The 22,523-nt window shown below is 44.1% G+C and overlaps 1 long non-coding RNA gene across 1 annotated transcript in view; it reads left to right on the plus strand.

Moving 5' to 3' along the window:
• The first annotated feature begins 15,150 nt into the window (after positions 1 to 15,150).
• The window catches only part of LOC129050958 (uncharacterized), a 61,500-nt gene continuing 54,127 nt past the window's right edge, over positions 15,151 to 22,523 (plus strand). Inside the window, exon 1 of the long non-coding RNA XR_008514895.1 lies at positions 15,151 to 15,496. This is a non-coding gene — a long non-coding RNA (uncharacterized LOC129050958). The remainder of the gene's footprint in view (positions 15,497 to 22,523) is intronic.

A 22,523-nucleotide genomic window follows, 5' to 3' on the forward strand; every position in this document is an offset into this window, starting at 1 on the left:
TTCAGAGTCGCCTGGCCTGAGGTGGGGTGTGAGGGGCTGCATTGACGAAGCCCCCCAGGCTGTGCTGGTCCTGCTGGTCTGGAGACCACACTTTGAGGAAAGAGGGGGAAGAGCAACTTCTCAGCCTTAGTGGTGAGTATACCCCGGGTGGAGAGGGAGAACGAACGAGTCAGTTCATAGTGGCCATTAGGAGGACTCTTGCACTGAGCCCGCTTGTGCTTTCCCATCCTTTTCCCATTCATTGCTTTCAGTTCTGGTCTTGGAACCATGCAGGATAAATCACTAAATCACATAAGCTTCATGAGAACAGGGTCAGCTTAGAGCCTTGCAGGTAGCTAGAATGCCTTAAAAGTTTTATTTTTTTCAGGTTTGTTAAGGTGTAATTTACATACAGTAAAAATCACTTTTAAAATGTGTACAGTTCAATGAGTTTTGACGATATATATAGTCATGTAACAGCCACAATTGAGAGAGAAAGCATTTCCTGCAAGCAAGAAAAGTTCTTCTTGTCCCTTTTTTGTTCAGTCTCCTTTCTTCACCCCCAGTCCCCTTTCTTCACCCCCAGTCCCTGGCAACCACTAATTTGATTTCTGTTCTTACCGTTTTGCCTTTTCCTGAACATCATATTCATGAAATCGTACAAATTGGGTCTGGCTTCTTTTAGTTACCATAATGTTTTTGAGATTTATTCATACTGTTACATAGATCAGTAGTTCGTTCTTTTTATTGCTAAGCAGTATTTCATTATATCCATTTATTAATGGGTTTGGGGGTTGTTTCTACTGAAAGCTAACGTAAATAACGCTGTCATGAACATTTGGCCACAGAACTTTGTGTGGACGTAGGTTTTCATTTCTCCTGGTAAAAGCCTGGAAGTGGAATCACTGGGTCATGAGGTCAGGGTTTGCATCACTTTACCAAAGACTGGCAAAATGGTTTCCAAGAGAGTTCCAGTTGCTCCACATTCTCACCACGGCTAATATTGTCAGTCTTTTTAATTTTAGCTATTTTAGTATGTGTGTCATAACATCTCATTGTAGTTTTCATTTGCATTTCTTTAATGACTAACAGTGTTGAGCATCTTTTCATGGGGTTATTTGCCATTCGTACATCTTTCTTGGTGTAGCATCTGTTCATATTTTTGCCCAATTTTTAAATCGAATTCTTTGTCTTCTTGTGTTGTAAAGAGTTCTATATATTATTCTAGATACAAGCCCTCTCTTTATCCAGTGTTTCTCAATATGTTTTAAAATATTGCCCCTCAAGAGCCTTTTTAGACATTTTTTCCTAATGTCTCCCCCCATCCACTATGAAATTTAATATAATAGACATACCATATATCTATTTATATACCATGATCCTTTGCAGGCACACATATCATTATAATATCTAAAATTTTTAGCCACCAAGAACAAATTTTTGCCCCCTCGATGGTATCACCTCCATTGAGAATGCATACAATTATCAGATATGTGTTTTGCAAACATTTGCTCTCAATTTGTGACTTGTTTTTTTCATTTTTCTTAATATCTCTTGAAGAGCAGAGTTTTAAATTTTTATGAAGTCCAATTTATCATTTTTTTATGACTTAAGCTTGTTGTCTTCTATCTAGGAATTATTGGTCAAAACCCAGGTCACGTATATTTTCTCCTAGAAGTTTTAAATCTTTGGCTCTTACATTTAAGTTGGTGAACCATTCCAAGTTACTTTTTGTATATGGTGCAACATAAGGGTTAAGGTTCCACTTTTTTTGAAATGAATGCCCCATTTTTCTAGCACTATTATTGAAAATACAATATTTCCTCATTCAGTTACCTTGGTACTTTGTCAAAAATAAATTGACCATGGAGGTGTGGGTCTATTTCTGGACTCTTCATTCCATTCCATTGATCTATATGACTTTCATTATGCAAACACTTCGCCATCTCATCTGCAATTAGATAGCATTAATCCTCTAGCTTTGCTGTTCTTTTTTGAAATTGTTTTGGCTATTCTAGGTCATTCATTGTTTTGTGTAAATTTAGAATCAGCTTGACAATGTCCACAAAAAGCTAGCTAGAATTTGGACTGGGATTACATTGGATGTACAGAAATATTTGGGAAGTGTATTAGTCAAGGTTTTCCAGAGAAACAGAACCAACAGGATGTGTGTGTGTGTGTGTGTGTGTGTGTGTGTGTGTGTATAACATATATATTTATATTTATTATAAGGAATTGGCTCACATGATTATGGAGGCTGGAAATTCCAAATTTGCAGTGTGGTCTGGCAGGCTGAGACCCAGGAGAGCTGTTGGTGCAGATGAGGTCTGGAGGCAGTCTGCTGCAGAATTCCTTCTTGCTAGGGTATGTCGAACTTTTCATTCTATTAGGGCTCGGACTGATTGAATGAGATCCACCCCCATGAAGAAATGCAATCCACTTATCAAAGTCCACCCATTTAAATGCTAATCTCATCCAAAAACATCCTCCAAGTTGACACCTAGAATTAACTATCGCAGGGAGGATTGACATTTTAATAATACTGAGTTTTTTGATCCATGAACCTGGTTTATCTGTATTCATTTTGGTCTTTTATAAAAATTTTTTTTCAGCAATGTTTTACAGTTTTCAGCATAGAAATCCTGCATAGATATCATTAGGTTTGTCCATAATTATTTCACGCTTTTTGAAGCAACTGTAATTTTTTTAAATTTAAATATTCAATTGTTCATTTCTAGTATACAGAAATGTCATTGATTTTTGTATAGTGATCTTGCAACCTGTGACCATGCTAACTAAACTCACGCAGATTTCTTTAAATGTATATGATCATATCGATTATAAATAAAGACAGTTTTATTTTTTCTTTTTGAATATGTATGTTTTTTATTTCTTTTGCTGTCCTTATTGCACTGGCTAGAACCTTTAGTATGATGTTGAACAGAAGTGGTAAAAATGCGAATTTTTTTCTTTAGTTTTTGTCTTTTTTTTAATATTAACCAGGTCCTCACCAGACAGATAATGAGAATGTTTTGAATCTCTGTTATTAGATCTTTTGAGATGATCATTTCATTTTCTTTCCAGCTTATTGATGTGGTGAATTTACACATTTTTGGATGTTAATCCAATCCTGTATTTCTGGGTTAAACCCCACTTAGTCATGATGTAGTATCCTTTCTATATATTTTATTTTATTTTGCTGAATTTTATTTGCTCATGTTTTAATAAATATTTTTGAGTCTATGTTCATGGGTGACATTGTCTGTAGTTTTCTTGTTGTATCTTTGTCTGGTTTTGATATCAGGGCAATGTTGGCCTCAAAATGAGTTGAAAAGTATTACCTTCTCTTCTACTTTATAGAAAAGTAGTGTTTCTTCATTGAATATTTGGTAGATTTCGCCAGTGAAACCATCTGAGCCTGAAGTCTTGTTCGTGAGAAAGTTTTAAACAATGAATCAAATTTCTTTAAAAGTTATATGAAAAGCTGTTTCTTGTCGGATAAGCCCTGGTAGTTTATGTCTTTTAAGGCTTTTTTCCATTTCATCTAAATTGTCAAATTTGTTGGCAAAGTCACCCTTAATATTACTTGTTTAACATTCTCATTTCCATAGGGTCTATCGTTGTGTACCTGCTTTCATTCCTAATATTGGCAATTTGTGTTTTCTCTCTTCTTTCTTGATCACTGTCTAAAGGTTTGTTGATTTTATTGATCTTTTCAAAGAACCAGGTTTTTGCTTTATTGATTTTTCCTATTTTCCTATGTTTTATCTTATTGATTTCTGTCCTAATTTTTATTTACTTTCTTCCATTTTGGTTTAATTTTCTCTCCTTTTTTTCTTTCTTTCTTTTCCTTCCTTCCTTGCTTCCCTCCCTCCCTCCCTCCTTCCTTTCTTCCTTCCTTCCTTCCTTCCTTCCTTCTTCTCTTCTCTTTCTTTTCTTCTTCTTCTTTTTTTTTTTTTTTTTGACAGAGTTTTGCTCTGTCACCCAGGCTGGAGCACAGTGGTGTGATATCAGCTCACTGCAACCTCCACTTCCTGGGTTCAAGCAATTTTCCTGCCCCAGCCTCCCGAGTAGCTGGGATTACAGATGCGTGTCACCATACCTGGCTAATTTTTGTATTTTTAGTAGAGACGGGTTTCACCACATTGGCCAGGCTGGTCTCAAACTCCTGATCTCGTGATCCACCTGCCTCAGCCTCTCAAAGTGTTGGGGCTACAGGCATCAGCCACATTTTTCTAGTTTCCTAAGGTAGAGGCTGAGGTTATTAATTTGAGATCTTACTTCTTTTCTAATGCCAATACCATGGGGTCTATGGAGTCACATGGTCCAAGCTACAGAACTTGTAGCACAGCCTGGACCTGCTGCAGACCCCTCTCTTGTTTTGAGCCTCACTTAAGACTAGCCTCTTTCCTCACAAGTCATTGAATGGGCAAAAGCAGTATCCCCCAGTGTTGGAGTATGCATCCTTCAATTTGGACTGGTCTACTAAGCACTGGGGTTTTTTCCTTAGTGGTAGGAGTTGCACAGTACAATAACTTTACTTTATTTTGGAGGGGATTGATATTGTTCGGATGCATGTGCCCACTCAAATCTCATGTCAAATTGTAATCTCTAATGTTGGAGGTGGGGCCTGGTGGGAAGTGACTGGATTGTGGGGGCATATTTCTCATGAGTGGTTTAGCACCATCCCCTTGGTGCTGTCCTCATGACAGTGAGTGAATTCTCTAGAGATATGATTGTTTAAAAGTCTGTGGCACCTTCTTTCTCTCTCTCTTCCTCCCTGCTCTGGCCATGTGACATGCCTGCTCCCCCTTCTCCTTCTGCCATGATTGTAAGCTTCCTGAGGCCTCCCCAAAAGCTGAGCAGATGTTAGCACCATGCTTCCTGTAAAGCCTGCAGAACCATGAGCCAGTCATACCTCTTTTCTTTGTAAATTACCTAGGTTCAGCTATTTCTTTACAGCAATGCAAGAATCACCTAATACAGGGATGCTCCACTGCTGCAGACCACTGGCCCCTAGAAATTTTGCTGATACATACCTGGGATTTCTTACTTCCCATCCTTTGGACAGCATGTATCTTATCCAGGCATCCCAATGACTTGTCTCTTCTTGCTCATCTGATCCAATTAACATATCATTGATACAGGGAAGTAATTTCAGTTTCTTTGTGAAGTGTCCAGATGGCCTAGGTCACATTATGGACTACATTATGGCAGAAATCAGAATTACCATATTCCAGGGCAGGATTATCAATGTATGCTATTATCCATTGTATGTAAATGCAAACAGCTTCTGATCCTCATTTGTGATGGGCACGTGTAGTGGGTTAAATGATGCACCTGCCCCCACCCCACCAAAGAAAAGATATGCCCACCTGGAACCTAGAACTGTGGACTTATTTGGAATAAATGTCTTGGCAGATATAATTAAATAAAGGATCTCAAGATAAGATCATCTTGGATTAGGGTAGGCCCTAAATCCAGTGATAAATTTCCTTATAAGAGAAGAGAGAGGAATACATACAGGAGAGGACAGAGATTGGAGTGATGTGTCTACAAGCCAAGAAATGCCAAGGACAGCTGGCAGCCACCAGGAGAGGAAAGACTCTTCCTTAGAGCCTCCAGAGGCAGCCTGCTGACCCCTTGACTTCAGACCATTGGCCTCTAGAACTGTGAGAGAATAAATTTCTGTTGTTTTAAGTCATTAAATTTGTGGTAATTTGTTATGGCAGTCCCAGGAAACAAACAACAGTATTGGAAAGAACACGTTTGGCAGATCAGAAATGAATTGCAAACCACATAGCTGAGGTTGTGTTAGTCTGCTGTAGTAAACAGACCTCCTTTGGCATAGGAACTGCAATTCAGCTACCACTTGGTTGATCCTTTCGTCCATCATCTGCAGTGAGAGCTCTGGCATCTCAGCTTCATTTAATGAGGGCCAATGTGAGCTTTTTCCAAGCTTCTAAGAGCCATCCCAGCTATGTATTAGACCCATCCCTGGAAGCCTCGCCAGGGTGTTAAATTCCATGGCAAAGGAGAGGGCTCCCTTGTCAACAAATGTTCCCTTATTCAGTGATAAATTCTGTCCACCTTGACCAAGCATCCTCAGGATCCACTCCTGGGCATGCCCTCCCAGTCCTGCCACGGCATGTCCACTAGTACCTGCAGAGTCTTTTACTTAGAAACTTTCCCATTCCTAAGCAGGCCTCACACAGTTGACTCATGCTGAGACTTGGCCCTACAGATTAGACTGGTGGCCGGGAGAGGAGGTGACAGCAGATACTGAGGAGGCCAGTGCTGCTTTATAATAATCCTCATTTGAGGCTTCTTGGATAGTCTCCTAACAGGGTGGACGGGCCACTTCTGCAGACCCAGAGGACCCAAAGTTCTCAAGTACATGTACTCAAATGCACTTACCCCAAGTTCCAGATTCCTGCACCTTCTCCATCAGAGGCCTGACTTTGGTGTAGAAAACTTGCCTAGGCTGAGAATTAGAATTTAAATTTCCTTAAAGTTGCAACTCTTATCCTTAAATCCTTTCCTCATATCCTTAAGGCCAGGGCCTGGGAGCCAGCTGTCTGCCTCCCCAGCTGTGGGAGATGAGAGTTTCTATAATGCTGCCAGTGGGGCTCTCAGACCCTCATGTTTGGCTTCACATTGTGATTGATGGCCCTGAGTCTGTCTTTTCCTCTTCTTAAGGCATGATTGGCATTCACTGGTGGGCACACAATTCTACAGTCTTTATAAGAACCCTTTTTCCCATACCTCTCAAACATTAAAGCTCTCGCACAGGGAAGTGCACGTTTTCCACCTGTATCCCATGCCCTGGGTGTATTACAGGTAGAATCTTAGCAACAATCACTGCCTACCATTTACCACTGTACACTAAGCACTGGTGATGTGGCTATGATTTCTAGGCAGCTAGGGACTTCAGAATCCTATCCTTCTCATCTATTTTCTAGGATCACTCCTGGTACCAAATATATTAGCTTGGGTTCCCTAGAAGCAGAGCTTGAGAAAGGAATTCAAGGAGCACATGATTAATCAGGGGAGTTTTTCAGGAAAATCTTCTAAGGGAGGGAATTAGTCACAATAAGACAAGGGAGAGAGCAGAGCAAGGAAGCAAACCTCAAGCAAAGCTCAATCTTGGTCTGAGCCATGGTGATAAAAGCCCTGAAACTCTGAATCACATTGATCAGTCAGTCATTAGCTGTGGGCTGCCCTTCCTGTGTGCTGGGGTCCAACTTCCAGGTCATGGTCCCTCTTATGAGCTGAAGGCAATTCTCCAGGGAAGGGTGCAGCTGGTGCAAACTCACTGGAGTCCAGTAAGGTGATCTCGGAGGGGAAAAACAGCTTCCTACAGACCCCATGTAATTCATAGCCTCCATAATTCACAAGTTCTTTCTCCATGAGGTGGTAAGTGGCAATTTTATATTCTTGGAATGCCACATACCTATAATGATAGTAATTTTTTTCAGCAATGTTTCTGACATTTTTACAGAGCATGCACATCTAAATTAGTGACACACCATGGTGATCTTTGGCCTTCTTCAAAATAACTTTATCCTTTCCCTTCTCTGGCCCAGAGTTATTGATTTTTAGGTGGTTATTTTATTTTATTCTTTTTTTTTTTTTTTCTTTTTAGACGGAGTCTCTCTCTGTCACCCAGGCTGGAGTGCAGTGGCACAACCTCGGCTCACTGCAACCTCTGCCTCCTGGGTTCAAGCGATTCTCCTACCTCAGCCTCCTGAATAGCTGAGATTACAGGTGTGTGCCACCACACCTGGCTAATTTTTTGTACTTTTAATAGAGACAGGGTTTCACTGTGTTAGCCAGGATGGTCTCCATCTCCTGACCTTGTGATCCATCCACCTCAGCATCCCAAAGTGCTGGGATTACAGTCATGAGCCACTGCGCCTGGCCTATTTTATTCCTTTCTTTTAGCACAAACTCTAGCACAACCATGACCCTTTAATCAATGCTTGGATAATGTTCCTACAAGATTACAAAATATTTTGAATCACAAGATCAGTTAATGTTAAAGATAATATGCACTAGTCACCAAAGGTACTGTTGGAAGTTGTGATAGGAGAACAATAGTATGGGTCACACAATAATGACAAAGGACAGCATGTCCTTCTTTTCACCAGCTAGAGGCATTGCCATGTTGCGCTTGGAAATACAGTTTCAACTCACTGGCCTACCAGTTTGAAAGTTATGGAATTCTTGATGAGTTGCCAAGTTATGCAATTCTTGATGAGTTGTCAATCCCCCCGTTTGGGAGGATTTCACATTTTGTATGTAACATGAGGAAATTATTATTTTTATATTACATAGTTTCAAAATCACATCATTCAAATGCACATGTGGTGTTGTGTTCTAAGACTTTTCTGGATTTGTCTTTTATATTTAGCTTCTTAATCCAGTAGGAACTTACTTTTATATATGATGTGAGGTAGGGATCTGACGTTTTCTTTCTGTTTTCCAATGGAACTCTAGATGTCACAATCTCATGTATTGGAAACACCATAATTTTCTTGATTTTTCCTATAAATAGGCTCCCATTCTAGACTTTCTATTCTGCTTCTTTGATTTCTTTGCTTGGTCTTATCAGTGTCATGTTCTTGTATCCACTTAATGTCTCTTTTAAAATTTGGTAGAATATGCAAACACTTGTTTTTCTTTTTCAAATTTTTCTTGTCTATTCTCTTGCATTTTCTTTTTCAAATGAATTTTAGCATCGACTTGCCCAGTTTCACAAAAAATCCTGTAGGGATAGTGGTTGGGATGGTATTGAATTTATAGTTTAATTTGAGGGGATTTGACATTTTTACAATATTGAGTGTTTCCCTCCAGGTCTGTGGTTATGCCTTTCCATTTATTCAGGTCTTCTTTTATGTCCCACAGTAAATTTTTATAGTTTTCTTCACATAGGTCCTGAACGTTTCTTGGTAGGTTTATTCCTAGGTATTTTATATATTTTTTTTGTTTTCATTGTGAATGAGACTAGAGGGTTTCTGGGATTGTACTTACATCATAACAGGATTGTTCACGCTTGGAGAAAAAGAAATGTTTCTTGCTCCTGAATGAAGGTGCCTGTACGTCACTGTGGCAAATCAGTGGATAAAACTGATTGCAGAGGTGGGTTCCCTTTTTTTACTGTGCAGTCCTTTGGTTTTGACCTGGACCTGGAGCTAAATGCTGCCGCAGTCTCCTGTTTGGATATGGGGGTGGGTGTCGGCTCCATTGGTTCCAATGAAAACCAATTCTGAACACAGTTATTTTGCTAATTTCTCTGCCGATTGCTCCACCCCCTCCTCTTTGTATTTGTTTACTCTGAACCCAAGTACCCTGGATCTTCTCTTACTTCCTCAGTAGCTCTGGCTGTGGTGGTTGGCTGTGGTTTCCTCCAATCCTGCCAACCCAGTCCCATCTGCTTTCCATCTTCCAGGAATTGCGTACAAGTTCTTGCTTTTCCACATGTGGTTTTAGATTCATTTTGTCTTTTAAATATGGCTTTTCTTTTGAGGAATTGGGGCAGGAGGACAGGTAGCTGGCTAGGCCTGGGCTGTCCTCCTGAGTCTATCATCTTCTGTACTCATTTTTCTTAAGTCAGGAGAGTCTTAGCCATGTTTCCATGGTGATGTGGTGGCCAGTAGGGGAAAAGGGAGATTGAAGATGCAGAGAAGAGGTGGCAATGGCTGCAGCAAAGTCCCTGAGAGAACATGAGGAGCTGTGCTTGAAGGTCGGGTGGTGGGCTAGCTTAGGACAGGCAGGACAGGTCAAGAGCAGGCATAGGTGTAGGTGTGTTCCCAGGTTTGGTGGCAGGAAATGAACTGTGCTTCCATTTGTTCCTTCTGTGTTCCCTGTGAGATGGAACTTGAGGTTGTCATAGGCAGAGGGAGAGAGTTGAAGAGTAGAGTCAAGGAGCTCTAGAGAGGGGAGGATGTTTGAGATCACCCCTGTGGAGAGTGTGACAGAGAGCCACTTAGGGACACAGAGGCTTTCTGGGTCACCCTGAGGCCACCCCTAGGATCAGATGCCCAGCCCAGAGAGGCTGCCCTGGCCAGTCCGGAAATACTCTTAGGAGAGTGCTGGTTGGGATGTGGAGAAGCTTGACAAGGTTCTGATTAACCTTTTGTACTGGAGATTCTCTTCACAAAGCCCAAGTGGACCAGAACTCAGCGGGCTGGGTTCAACTCAGCTCTGGGATGCTGGGCAGCCATGGCCCTCTTTAAGCCTCTTGTTCTCTCCTTTACTGAGGCAGTGGGGGCATTGACCTCATGGAGCAGCTGTGAAAAATTTACTGTGAATGACACTGGGACATGGCAGGGGGAGAATGTTGAAAAATTTGGTGGGGGCATTGTTATGAACTGGGCGGGGATACTTATGCCCTTATCATTTATTTTTACTTATTGAAAAACATTACTGGTAAAATCTGGAAACAGAGTGATTGAGATGGGTAATACCATCACCCTCTGGCTAAGCTATGAAGCTGCCTCTTTTTTCCACCACACTTTGGGGGCCCTTTCCCCCAGTGCCTTGGTGTCCCCTCAATGCCAGCATGTCCAATTTCTCTTCCATCCTCTGCTCACAGATACGGATCTGGTATCAGTCATCTACATCTTGGGGCAGTTTCTTAGACACTTGGGGGTCTGGAGGGGACACAGAAGCTCCTACTACTGATATTGCAAACCACTCTCCCAACTCCAAGCATCCAGTTTTGACATGGAAACCTCTTGAGGCCAGGTTGTTCTGCAAGGTAAGCCCAGAACACTCAAGCCCAAGCAGAAGACCACGCTCCTTTGAAACTGCATTTCTGCCATTTGGTTGTGGGATTGTTCAGGGTTGGTGTTTGAGATTGGGCGCCTTCTCCCTGCAGGCTCACCAGGCAACCGCAGATTCCACTTGCCCCTGAATTAGATGGGTTGCTGGGGGTGCCCAGGCTTATCCCTGTGTGCCCACCTTGACAGGTGAGCTGTGACAGGGCCTCTCTGCTTTGGGCATAACTAACTTTTTCCATAGAAGTTCTCAAGCATTGCTGGCTGTATCTGTACCTCACTCCTAGAAAGCAGGAGCTGCTCAATACAAGTTGGTGTAATCACAGGGAAAGCCGAGCTTTGGCCGGCACGATCTGAAGTTTCTGTTGCCTGGGCCGTCAGCTCAGAGCCGGTGCTGTTTGTCAGCACCAAGCTCAACCACTGAGTGGGACTTTCTGGAGCATCCCAAGAGAAAACTGAGACTTCAGTAGAGGACACAGAAACCTGTGCCCAGTGGGGGCAATCGGGAAACTTCAATGTGTGACTCGTTCTTTTCCAAAATTCCTCTTTTCCCCTTATTTAATTTTTTTTCAGAAAAACGTGTGATTTTATATGCTTTTCTCTGCATGTATTAAACAAATTGCACAGCTGAATAGCTTTTCTTAAAACCTGGACATTCACCAAAAAGAAGTTTGCCAGCACAGACAATTAAGCTTTCTTCTTTGAACAATGGAGTGACTGACTGGCACATTTGAAATGCAAGCGTGTTTTTTTATTCCACTGTTCATCCTTCAAGCTGATAAACAGCAACAATGGGAAACAGCTGGGACAGGAAAACATTTGAGTTTGTATTTTCAAAGCAAGCAAGAAAGAAACCCGTCAGTGTGGGCCAGATCCCGTCTTCCGCCTGAGGGCGAGCCGGCATTTGGGGAGGGAAAAAATACTATACATATTTCTAATCAAACATTACATATTTATTAATGTGCAGCTGGTGCATTGTATTCCGAGGGTTGGTGGTGGGGGTGTCTCTCCCCCCACCCCCACGCCACCCGCCTTGTTCCTCTAATGTGTCTTGCCTGGCAGGCTGGTATTGTTCTGTAACTGACATTACTTTATAAGAATCAGAGCTGCGCACATTTAATAGGAGTTATGGAGACAATTGCTCTCTGAGCGGTTGGGGTCTCTGTGACGTAGGTGCCATCTGAGCCTCAGTTTCTGTTCTGGGAGTGGACAGAATGGGTAATGGAGGTATTTTTAGGCAGATGTACCTGAGATACTGTTGATGGGGAAGCCCCCAGCATCTTCACTGCCACCCCACACCACACCCTGGGTCCCGTCCATGAAGGACATGGCTCCTGTGCACGTGTCTGTGCTCTCTCTAAACGTGGGAACAAATTTATTTTGATGCTTATTGAGATTAAACTTGCTGTGCATTTCATCGGGAGCAGGGGTTGGATCTGTTCATTAGGTGGGGAGGCTCACCTTGTCAATTTCCATTGAGCGCTGGCAAAAGCGATCACTTTATCATCATTTGTCAGCAGCCTCGACAGGTTTTACTCAGCTCTGATTCCTCCCGGGTCCTGCTGTCATAACTTCATTGGCTTTATGGTAGCAGCTGAGTCCCCTTAGGTAATTGTCTAATAGATCTATTTTGCCTTAATATTGGTAATTCACTAAATGTAAAAGAACGCAGAAGAGAGGCTGAAACATTAAACACCAGACATGCCACACACTCCTGCAAAGACCCCAGCCCCACCCTAAACTACTGTCTCCATCCATCTTTGGAAATCCCATTATATTTAGTAGGAGGGGATTGGTCTTTTTCAGCTTTGAAAAATTGGAGCTGAGACTTCAGCCTCCGTCTGGTCTTGTGGGCCAAAGGAATTTAGCATGGGAGCGTGGAAAGGGCTCTGGGCCAGGGCTCAGGGGCATGTGGCTCCTGAGGCCCAGGGCTGGCAGCACCTTTTTCCTTTTTGGGCCTCAGTCTTCCTATCTGTTTACCAGCAGGATGCCAAGGTTCTCACCCTCAGGATCACATGGGGGCCAGGCGGCAAGAGAGATGGGCTAGTGAGCTGGGTGGGGACGGTGGCAAGCTGGAGGGCACATGCCTCTCTGCCCGGAGGGGCAGCCACTACAGGTTGCCTTGGGCCAGTGCAGGCCCGGTGGAGCCAGAGGCTTGAGTTTTAATTTTATTTTACTATATTTTTCTTTTCCTGTTTTCATTTTGTTTGTTTGTTTGTTTGTTTTTTGTTTTGAGACACGATCTCACTCTGTTGCCCAGGCTGTAGTGCAGTGGTTCAATCACAGCTTACTGCAGCAATTGTAGTCCTCCTGGGCTCAAGCAATCCCATGACCTTAGCCTCTGAGTAGCTGGGACTACAGGTGCATGCCACCATACCCAGCTTTTTTTCTTTTCTTTTTTTTTTTTTTTTTTGTAGAGATGGAGTCTCACTATGTTGCCCAGGCTGGTCTTAAACTCTTGGACACAAGTGATCCTCTCTCCTTGGCCTCCCAAAGTGCTGGGATTACAGGCGTGAGCCACTGTGCCCTGCTGAGGTTTGAATTTTTAAACAAAAACTAGGATTCTATATTTATATGTCTACTGTTTTAATGTTTTAGTACTGGCACTGAATTTAAAAAAGCATTCTTAATAAAATAAAATGTCTGCTGGCAATGATGAGTTATGGTGATGACAACGGTGATTAATGATAGCTAACATTAGTGAGTGCTCATCATGTATCAGGGTCAGTTTTGGACTGGTTTCATCCTTACAACAATGCTAAAAGACATGTCCTGGTGTTGTCCCTGTTTCACAGGTAAGCAAATGGAAGCACAGTGAGTAACTTGCCCAAGGTTACTGTCTTGCCCAAGGTCACTGTCTTGCCCAAGGTCAACTGCTCAGTTGATTGGGCAATTGACTTCCAGGAAATTACAGATCTACTGACAAGGTATCCTGGGCCTGCGTGGAAAATATGATGTCAAGATAGATTTCCTGGCAAAGGCCAACTTATTACAACATTCCACTTAGAAGAAAAATCTATGCACTTAAAAAAAACCACAGCCAGGCACAGTGGCTCATGCCTATAATCCTAGCACTTTGGGAGGCTGAGGCAGGAGGATTGCATTAGACCAAGAGTTTGAGACCAGCCTGGGTAACACAGCAAGACTGTCTGTACAAAAAATATTTAAAAAACCAGCCATGCCTGGTGGTGCACACCTGTAGTTCTAGCTACTTGGGAGGCTGAGGTGGGACGATAGTTTGAGCCCAGGAGTTCAAGGCTTCAGTGAGCTATGACTGCACCATTGCACTCCAGCCTGGGTGACAGAGCGAGACCCTGTCTCAAAAAACAAAAACAAAAAAACCAACACACTTGTTTTCTGGAAGATTTTACCCATATACTACCACTGTCCTTCAGAACCATGGGTTTTCCTTAAGTAGCAGGGAATAACCATGTTGATTACTAAGGCCAGAGGATCACCTGAGTCCAGGAGTTTGAAAACAGTTTGTGCAACATAGTGAGACCCTGTCTCTAAAAAGCAAAAAAAATCAGGTCCTTCATAAACATTTGTGGGATGAATGTTTTAATTAAAAATTTGAATATATGGTGTTTTTAACAGGATTTCTTTCTTTCTTTTTTTTCTTTGTTAAACTGTCACTGTGTTTATTACCTGCCATTATTTCTGGATGTCATTTTTTGCACAGACTGTCATAGACCAACATGATGTGTGCATACATTTACGTGTGGTTTGATATACACATATGCACTGCAGTGCTTCTGTGTGAGTCAACATACATGTATGCACACACTTACATGTAGTTCAATACACATGTGCATGTGCAATGCACACAACTACATGTGGTTTAATATACATGTGTGCATACACTCACATGTGGATCAACACACATGTGCACACACATGCAACTTAACACACATGCACACACATGCAACTTAACACACACATGCACACTTACATGTGGTAGAACACACACACATGTAAATCCTTGCATATGGCTTAACACACATGGGCAATGTGCACATTTACACATAGTCCAGCCTATACATGTGCACATGCTTACATGTGATTTGATATGTATGGGTGTATATACTTCATTTGGTTCAGATATACCCGCAGGGTGGGGATTTTATTGTATCCCTGAGTGATTCCTGTCCCAGGCTTAGCAGTGATGAAATGAGTTTCTCTCACCCTAGCACCAGGGAGAAGGATAGGGAGCTATTTCTCTTCCTCACTTGAGCCAGGATCTGTGGCTGTCCCAGTGAATGTTTGACATTGGCCGATACTCAGCATTACCAGGAGGTGGTGGATGATGTTCACTGGTTGGCATCACCATTCTGGGGGAGAACCCTTCGACTGTGCACCGTTCTATGCATAGAGTTCGTCAGGGAAGTCCAGTTCCAACATTGCTGATGGGCCAATGAAGGGAGGCGGGGTTTTCTGGGCTGCGAGGTTTTCTGGGCTGCGATGTGGAGGTCAGCCACACAGTGAGCCAGCGTCCCACGTGTACAGCATGTGTACATGCATACAATGCAGTGGATGCTGACGAGGGTGTGCAGGCCACTGTAGGATGGCTCTGGGATGGAAGGAGCATCTCTCATGCACTTGTGCAGGTGCAACGTGTCCTCTGCTGGCTTGACGTGGATGCTCCCCAGTACCAGAGAATGGCAGCAGCCTTGTGCTCCTGCAAGCCCTGATTCGGGAGGAGGCTGGAGGTGTGCTCTCTCCGGCTGAGGATGGAGGTATCTCCCTAGGGGAAGCAGGGAGTGGTCAGCACCTTGGGGAATGGGAGCTATTAACCTTTCAACCTGGCTTGCATTTCTTTCCAGGATGTCCTGTTGCAAAGGAAGTGGCAGATCTTAGGCAGCAGATTCTGTTAGACTAAGACTGTGGCAGCAGGCAGGATGGGAGCAGGAGGCCCTGTCCCTACTACAGATGCAAGGGTAGAAAGATCAAAGGGGGTGCAGTTGAGGAGAGGGGAATTGCCACCCCAGAAGATAACTAAGTATAATAATAATTGTTGATAATGTCACCCCAGCCCTTACTATATACCCATTTCTGTGCTAGGTGCTTTTCATAGATAATTTCTAAGCCTGCCAACGACTCTTTGAGTTGATATCTTTAATATCTGGGCACATTTCTCCATTAATGTAACCAAGAAGTTAATGTAACCAAGTTAATTTCTCCATTAATGTAACCAAGAAGTTAAATCAATCTATGTGAAGGTCCATGGCATGTATGTGCAGACTCTGTTTTGGAAGCCAGGGCTATATGACTCCACAGCCCTTTTCTGTCCCCAGAAGACCACCACGTCCAGTCCCCCGCGTCCTTCCAGGACCTGCCACTCTGGTGTCCTGGTTCTTAAGGCTGGTGGAAAAGTAAGCTGGGTTCAGGGACCAGCCTGTCTTGCTCAGGACCTCCAAGGAGGCCAGAGCTGTTTCTCCCGTTTGGAGAGGGAGCTCCTAGCCTTTCTCAATACTTTTTGATTTCTGGGAAAGGAGAAGTTGGAAGGCCGCCTCGCCTCCTGTCTCGGTGGCGTTCAAGGTTATCCAGACAGCGGTGCACGGGCTTCATTTGCAAGGCGCTGCGCGGCGCATGCAGAAGCAGCCGCGGGCCGGCGGGGCGCGCAGATAAAGTCTGGGGGCGCGGGTTTCGGGCTGTACCTGCATTATCGCGGCTTCCTCAAGCTCGGATGAATATGTAAATCTCCCGCTGCAGCCTTCCGGTGCCGCAGTCGCAGCCGTGGGGGCCGCCTCCGCTGTAGCAATTCCGAGGGTAAAATTGATTAATATTTGTTTTCAAAATGACACGCGGTGATGTATGGGCCCTTTTACAACTTAAATTAATACTTTAAAGAGATGAATGGTCTCTACCGAGGGTGTTAAAGTTCAAGCCCAGGGAATTTGCATATTTATATTACAGCCAACTGATAGTAATTGTGGGAACGGCCTGTAACGCTGTTCGTTTGTCATTTTCAGCAGGGTGTGCTTCTGCCGGGGACCTCATTAACTCAGGAGGCCTCAGCCCCTCAGCCCTGCAGGACACTGGCTGGCGGCCCGGCGCCCAGGGCTTGTGGTCAGGGCACGGTCCTGCCTCGTGGGCTTCCGGAGGCTGAGTGCCTTCAGGCCTGGGCACCTGGCTTGGGAGGTGAAGACATGTGCCCCCAGCCTGCTGACCCCACCTCCTGCTCGTCTGTAAATCCCTTCCTAATGTAGCCAGAATCCCTTCTTACTATGTGTGATGCCAACCACCATCTGAGCCACCTTCTAGTCACTTAAGTTATGGCCATACTTCCCTCTTAGCGAAAGTTCTCCCAGAAGTATATCTTCAGACAAAAGTTTCCCCCAAGTGCTTTTTCCTGGAGGTGGACCCAGGAAGCAGTGGTAGAGGAGAGAAGGAACGCACACAGGGTACGTCACCAAGCAGGTGACAGCTGTGGGCAACTGGGGTGCAGTCCTGCTAGGGATCCTGGGGCGGCACTGTGGGGCACACTTTGGGATTGTCCCACCTGGAGGTGGGGAAGCTGCCGTCTTCTCTTCAACTCCATTTGTCATTGGCTGAGGGCTGTTCCCTGGGGTTGTTAATTCCCAGCACCTCCTGCTGCCTGAGAACCTGCTGCAAAAGCCCGGGGGTGGAGAGTCCCGGGTGCTGCCACCGGGCTGATGGCCTGTGCGGGATGACAGTGGTGGGGAAGGCCAGCATCTCCTAGCGGGCCTCTCCGTGTCCCCCATCCCCACTTGTCCTCTACTCAATAGCCAGGCTGATCCTTTAGAAACAGGAGTCGGGCCAGGTCACTCTTCTGCTCAAAACTCTTCCCTGGCTTAAAAACCAAATTCCTTGCCATAGCCGGCGAGGCCCCATGTGGTCTGGCCCCGCCTTCCTCACCGACCTCGCCTCCCCCTCCATCCCTCTCTCTCCCTGCCTGAGTCCACAGCAGCCTCCTTGCAGTTCCCTGAACACTCCAGCCATGCTGCTGCCTCCGAGCCTTTGCTTCCACTCTCCTCTTTCTGCGCAACCTGCCTCTGCCTCCCAGTCACTGGGCATGACTCAGTCCCCCACTTCTACTCAACAGTCATCTTCTCAGTGATACTTCCCCTAACCTCTGCAGTTATGATTTCACTCCCTACCCTGGACCCCACACTGCATACATCTCCTCTGCCCTGCTCATTGTCCAACAGATGATATATTGATTTATCTTGTTTATTGTTTGTCTCTCCCTCTGGAATTTGAGCTCTGTGAGGGCAGGGACTTATATTTTCACTGCTATGTCCCCAGCACTGAGCACAGTCCCTGAAGTGTCATAGACACGCAGTAAATCTGTGTTGAATGAATAAATGAATGAATGAAGGTGGGCCCAGTAGTGACTGTGTGGCGGCTCCCACTGCCTGGGTGTGATGGCCAGGGTCAGGCCAGCTGAGGAGACCCAGCAGACAGGACCGGCTTCATGTGAGTGTGACCCACGCAGGCCCCGTGCTTAGTTTAAAGCCCTTAATTTAATGTAACTGTCTTGAAATTTTTTAGAGACTGTATTTTTAGAGCAGTTTTAGGTTTCAACAAAACAGAGCAGAAGGTACAGAGGTTTCCCGTATACACCCCACCCTACACATGCACTGCCTCCCCTATTAGCATCCCCATCAGAGGGGTCCATTTGTGTCAGTGAACCTACATTGATTCATCATTATCACCGGACTCCGTAGTTTACATGAGGTTCACTCTAGGTGTTATACATTCTATGAGTTTGGACAAATATATAATGACATGCATTCATCATTATAACATACAGAAGAGTTTCACTGCCCAAAAAATCCTGTGCTCTGCGTATTCATCCCTCCCTACTTCAACTCCTGACAATCACTGACCTCTTTACTCTCTCCACAGCTTTGCCTTTTCCAGTATGTCATAGAGTTGAAATCATACCATATGGAGCCTGTTCAGATTGGCTTCTTTCAGTTAGTTACATGCCTTTAAGGTTTCTCCATGTTGTTTTATGGCTTGGGAAGTCATTTCTTTTTAGTGCTGAGTAATATTCTGTTGTCTGGATGTACCATGGTTTATTTATCCATTCGCTACTGACACACCTGGATTGCTTCCAAGTTTTGGCAATTTTGAATAAAGCTGGTATAAACATCCGTGTGCAGGTTTTGGGACAGACATAAGTTTTCAACTTTTTTTGGTAAATACCAAGGAGTACAATTGATTGTTGTATGGTAATGGTATGCTTAGTTTTCTAAGAAACTGCCAGACTGTCTCCCACAGTGCCTGGACACTTCGCATTCCCAACAGCAATGAAGGAGAGTCCCTGTTGACTCCATCCTCACCAGTATTTGGCGCTATCACTGTTCTGGATTTGGGCTATTCTAACAGGCACGTAGTGGTATCTCATAGTTTTAATTTGCATTTCCCTGATGACATATGATGCGGAGCATCTTTTCATAGGCTAGTTGCCATCTGTGTATCTTCTTTGACGAGGTGTCTGTCAGAGTCTTTGGCTAATTTTTTAATTGAATTGTTCATTTCTTATTTTTGAGTTTTAAGAGTCCTTTGCATATTTTGGATACTAGTCTTTTATCAGACGTGTCTTTTTCAAACATTTTCTCCAAGTCAGTGGCTTGCCTTCTTATTCTCTTGACAGTTGTCTTGAAATTTTTAACAATTTTAGAATAAAGGACTTTGCATTTTCATTTTGCACTGGGCCTCACAAATTATTAGCCAGTCTGGCATGCAGGGTTACTAGAGGTTAATTCATTCTATGACTGCTAAGCATTGGATCTGGGAAGAAACTTTGCAAGGAATTTCTAGCTAGTGCTGCCACTAATGATAGTAGTCTCCCTCTTAGAGGTGTTTGGGGGGACAGAAGAGCCCATTGCCAACGATCTCTGAATGTGAGCCATCTGCTACCTGCCATGTGGTAAAAGTGAAGTTGCTTTATTTCTCACGTGCATGCGCCTCCCAAAAGCCTAGGTGGGCAGACTCATGGACACACACATTTTTTTGTATATTTTGCAAAATTTAATTGCAAAATTGGCTCCAGTTTTCTACCCTGCTCTCCCTCCAGGGCAGTGTGACTTTGCAACTTTTCCCATCAAGAAGTGGAATCTGTTTATTTTTCCACCACTTGAACTGAGTTGTTTTGGCCAACAGAATACATTAGAAGTGATATGTACCCGTTCCCAGCTCTCTCCTTTGTGAACTTTGTCTTCATCTTGAGAACAAGCCTGGGCTAGCTTGCTAGAGGATGAGAGACCCTGTGGAGCAGAGAAGGGTCAGCAAAGGCGTCCTAGCCAGAGTGAGATCAGTAAAGCCATCAGCACTACTGCAGCTGACCACAGATGCCTCATGGAGTCCTATTGTGCCTGGCTTAGATTAAAGAACTGCCTGTTTGACCTGTACAATAATAAATACTTGTTAGATAAGCCACTGAATTGGGGCCAGTTTGCTATAAATCATTATTGTGGCAATAGATAATTGATGCGCGGCTCCTACTTGGCTAGACACTTGTTTGCACATGAGCACATGGCCACATATTTGCACATTTATACTGAACCAGCTCAGACCCCCAGTGGATTTTGTGGGTAGAGATGGGGGCCAGAGGAGCAGAGGGAGACTGGGTCTCACCCTTATGCTTGGTGGTAGAAGAAATCAAGTCTAAGGGGAAGAAACATGGAGTACATGTGGGTCTGTGTGCTATTGGCTTCTGCCTTGCTTGCCTTGGGGTCCTCTGGATGTGGGGAGAAGGAGAGGTTGCTTCTTGCCTGAGGGGCTGGGAATTAGTTCACCCTGAGGAGGGTGTGATGTCACTGGGCACAGGGGGCTACGCATTGTTGAGGAAGGGGCTCCAATCTCTCCCTTGAAGATTCAAGGAGGGGAAAGATAGCTCCAGGTTTGAAAAAACTGGTGGGAAGTGGGGAGGAAAAGACATGACCCTGTACCCAGAGCAGTTTCATAAGCAGTTTCATGGGAGCAGGAGTCTGTGACAAGTGACAAGGTCTGAGCTGGTGGTCACATCACTGAGAACCGTCTAGGGCCAACCTGTACAGGATGAGCCAGTTTTCAAAGGGGAGGCCAGAAGATGAGGACTGCCCAGCCCATGTCACCAACTGGGTGGTGGGCACAACACTCACACACACTCACAAACACACACACATACACACACACATACACACATACAGCATAAGCAGGACAGAAGGCAGATAGCACTTTCAGTTTAAAAATACCTGTTTTTTTGGGAAAAATTTAAAATCTATCTGAAGTTGCAAGGATAGTACAATGAATGGCCAGCTACAATTACCTAGATTCAACAATTGTTAGCATTTTGTCACATTTCTTTCTGTCTCCTTCTACATGCGTATATTATTGTTATGATGATTGCTGATGCCTTTGAGAGAAAGGACAAATGTCATGACCCTTCACACCTACACACTTCAGAGAATATCTGAGAACAGCACTTTCTCTTAGGTATCACAGTATAATGATCAAACTTAGGAAAGTTAACACTGAATTTATTGTTATCTAATGTAGGGTTCATATTCAAATTTTGCCAATTATTTCAGTAAAGACCTCTAAGGCATTTTCCTCCCAAATATAGACATATATTTGAGATAGGGTCTCACTCTCTTGCCCAGGCTGGAGTGCAGTGGTGTGATCATAGCTCACTGCAGCCTTGAACTTTTGGGCTCAAGTGATCCTCCTGCCTTAGCTTACTGAGTAGCTGGCAGGTGCCACCACACCCCACTAATTACCTTTTTTGTTGTTGTTGTTGTTGTTTTTTGTAGAGACAGGGTCTTGCTATCTTGCCCAGGCTGGATCCACCCCCAGCCCAGATATAACATGCAGCTGAGAGCCAAGAGTGGCATTCACACCCCTTTCACCTGGAACAGTGCCTGAGCCCCCATGTCCTGCTCTCCCCTTTGTCATTCACAACTTTGGAATTGCTAGTGGTTCAGGGAAGTTGCTTTGTTGGATGTTCCTCCACCTGGATCTGTCTGATAGTTTCCTTGTGATTATATTCAGGGAATGCACTTTTGGCAGAATGCTAGACGCATCTTTCATGAGAACATCCTTTAAGATGGCGGAGTGTGTGTCCTGGCCATGGTGAGGCTTTGTGATCTCCGGCTCCAATATACCTCTCCAGATCACCTTCCTGCCCTGAGGCCAAGAGGTCTTCTTCTCCTGAGTCCATCTGATAGAGTGACATGGGTCCGGAGCTTGAGTCCTGGGCTGAAATTCCAGCTGTAACACTTACTCTGTGGCCTTGGGTACATTACATAATGTTGAATACATTGGACCTCCATTTGCTTAACTGCATGATCGGGATAATAGTCCCTGCCTCCTATGATTGTTATCTGAATGAAATAAACTAATTTATGTAACATATTTGGGTGGTACCTGAAGTAGCAAATATATATGATAGCTGTTAATGCAGTTTATTAAATGTTTCTGGCTCCCTGACTTGCACAAATGTGGTAGAACTGCACTTTTTACTCTCCTTGAAGCTAGGGGAATGGTACTAGCCCTGGCCAATGAATTATTTGCAGAAATTGTGGAAGTCATTTCCTAGACCAGATTATGTAACTGCAGGTATAAGATACCCCTGAGTTCTCTTTCTTTGTGGCACAGTGACCATCAGCTTTTGAGATGGTGGCTGCTTCACTTGCCCTGGTCTTTGAGTAACTATAATAGGCAGCATTTCCTCCCACCCTTCCTCCAGTGCCAACCTGCAATGAACAAGTAGCATGAGCAAGAAATAAAACTTGGCTGTTTCAAGCCACA

This window comes from Pongo abelii, chromosome 18 (genome assembly GCF_028885655.2).
Source record: "Pongo abelii isolate AG06213 chromosome 18, NHGRI_mPonAbe1-v2.0_pri, whole genome shotgun sequence".
Classification (NCBI taxonomy): Eukaryota; Metazoa; Chordata; class Mammalia; order Primates; family Hominidae; genus Pongo; species Pongo abelii.